Here is a 207-nt window from a genome sequence, read left to right as displayed (position 1 = left end):
CTGCGCAGGGCTGCGGACCGGTGCGCATGCGCAGTCTTCCTTCGGCGTCTGCCGCCGGCGCCGGCCTCTTCCCACTGCCGGAGCCCGGCAGCTGCCGCGTGCGTACGAGCGTGCGTGCGTGCGTCGCGCCGTCGTGCGTGCGTGCGTGCGTGCCGGGAGTTTGCCGGCTGCCGCGGCCTCGCCTTCCGCCCCTGCGCCCGCGCCGCC

Source organism: Nannospalax galili, unplaced genomic scaffold, assembly GCF_000622305.1.
Source record: "Nannospalax galili isolate Female #2095 unplaced genomic scaffold, S.galili_v1.0 scaffold231, whole genome shotgun sequence".
Taxonomy (NCBI): Eukaryota; Metazoa; Chordata; class Mammalia; order Rodentia; family Spalacidae; genus Nannospalax; species Nannospalax galili.
Note: the sequence above shows the minus strand (reverse complement) of the source record.